The sequence below is a fragment of the Mus pahari genome, unplaced genomic scaffold (genome assembly GCF_900095145.1).
Source record: "Mus pahari unplaced genomic scaffold, PAHARI_EIJ_v1.1 scaffold_8548_1, whole genome shotgun sequence".
In the NCBI taxonomy this organism is placed as follows: domain Eukaryota; kingdom Metazoa; phylum Chordata; class Mammalia; order Rodentia; family Muridae; genus Mus; species Mus pahari.
The window spans coordinates 5,966-8,268 of record NW_018391607.1 but is presented as its reverse complement, the minus strand read 5'-3'; the positions used below and the strand labels follow the sequence as shown (position 1 = coordinate 8,268).

The window sequence follows — 2,303 nt, the reverse complement described above, 5'->3', positions numbered from 1 at the left end:
GAAGAAGAGATCTTTGTACCTATGAAGGCTCCATAGATGCCCCAGTGTAGGGGAATTGAGAGCAGAGAGGTGGGAGTGGGTGGCTGGGTGGAGGAACACCCTCTTTCCAGGAGGGTGAAAAGCAGGAAAGGGGATGATAACATTTGAAATTTAAATAAAGATAATATCCAATAGAAAAAAATTTAAAAACAAAAAAAGGAAACAAAAGGTGTGTTCATAAGGAAGGCCTCATTAGTCCTTTGTGTTCTCAGCAGCACCAGTGCAGGGTTTCTGTCCCTAAAGACCTCAGCCTCGCCAATGGCAATCACAACAACACATCCAGCTTAGAAAAGCATACATGGAAGTATCAACATCAGGATTCTGATCCCAAACTTGATGATCATCATCTTTGGACTGGTCTGACTGACAGGAAACGCCATTGTGTTCTGGCTCCTGGGCTTCTGCTTGCACAGGAATGCCTTCTCAGTCTACATCCTAAACTTGGCCCTGGCTGACTTCCTCTTCCTCCTCTGTCTCATCATAGATTCCATACTACTTCTTCTCAAGTTTTACCCCAACATTATCTTTCTCCCGTGCTTTTAAACCATCATGATAGTTCCCTACATTGCAGGCCTGAGCATGCTTAGTGCCATCAGCACTGAGCACTGCCTGTCTGTCCTGTGCCCCATCTGGTATCACTGTTGCCACCCAGAACACACATCAACTGTCATGTGTGCTGCAATCTGGGTCATGTCCCTGTTGATCTGCATTCTGAATAGATAATTCTGAGGTTTCTTAGATACCAAATATGTAAATGACAATGGGTGTCTGGATTCGAACTTCTTTACCACCTCACACATGAAGTTTTTGTTTGTGGTCCTCTGTCCACCCAGGCTCAGCTGGCCAGGTTGCTCTGTGGTGCTGGGAGGATGAAGTTTACCAGATTGTACGTGACCACCATGCTGGCCGTTTTAGTTTTTCTCCTCTGCGGGTTGCCCTTTGCCACCCACTGCTTCCTGTTATTCAAGATGAGGGATGATTTTTTTTTATATTTGATACTAAACTTTATCTGGCATCAGAAGTACTGACTGCTATTAACAGCTGTGCCAGCCCCATCATTTATTTTTTGTGGGCTCCTCAGGCATTGGTTGAAGCTCCAGACCCTCAAAATGGTTCTCCAGAGGGCACTGCAGGACACTCCTGAGACAGCTGAAAACATGGTGGAGATGTCAAGAAGCAAAGCTGAGCCATGATGAAGAGCCTCTGCCTGGACCTCAGAGGTGGCTTTGGAGTGAGCACTGCCCTGCTGCACTTGACCACTGTCCACTCTCCTCTCAGCTGACTGACTGGACATGCCTCAGTGGTCCACCAACATCTTCAACAGCTCTCCACTTACTTAGTTCTTCTATCTATCCTGAGTAATACCATTAATCAGAAAGTATCATGTCTGCATCCTTCTTGACATTAACCAAATTCTCATCCAAACTTCCTCTGAATCTTTCTTGCTGTTTCTTTGGAACTTTTGTTGCCATGGCAGTAGCCCAGGTCCAGAACCATGACTTTCTTGTCTCTGATTGTTCTGTACCTGAATGTGGTTTTAGAGACCAGAACATGAAATATGACTTAACACTTGACATCTGAGGTGTACAATAGAAGGTAGGGTTTCATATACAGAAAATAAGGGTAAAAAAAGGAGTCTCAACACAAACACACACACACACACACACACACACATGCACACACACATTTTAATGTGTTAGTAGAAATAGATCCATTAAAAAGAAAATTGAAAGAGTAGAGTAGAAAAAGAAACTGCTTTCATACGTGGAAGTCAGAGATGTGCTGCAACATAACAAATGAGCAGAGGGAACAGAGAAAGTAGAGAGTTGAAAAGGAAAGTTAACATTGTTCTGAGTGCCAACCAAATTTGCATTCTGACCAGCCAAGGGTCCTGTAGCCTGTATAGTGTAATAGCACTGGGAAAGTTCTCTGCTTTTCCTCCCATATCTGTATAGTTGTGGCAATCCATTTGAACAGATTCCTGAGCTTGAGAAATTCAAGTTCCCTACACGGTAATATCTCTGAGAAGTCTCAGATCTTATGATCATCTAGCAAGTGCTTGTCTGACGTTAACAACAAGGGGAAGATTTTCAGTCAAAGATATGAACACAGTGGGAGATTAAGTATAGTCATGTGAGATATAACGATGTTTCCATTTGGGGCCCATCAATTACAGAAGTTAGCAAGTAGAGCAAGGGTTAGCAAGGTTTTAGGGGAAGCTGTTGCCATAAATTACATGTAGGAGCTATGGTTTGGAAAGTCAG

At 43.5% G+C, this 2,303-nt stretch overlaps 1 pseudogene; it reads left to right on the top strand.

Annotated features, from left to right (window-relative positions):
• The first annotated feature begins 255 nt into the window (after positions 1-255).
• On the top strand, positions 256-1,232 carry LOC110314613 (annotated as a pseudogene).
• Positions 1,233-2,303: the final 1,071 nt, after the last annotated feature.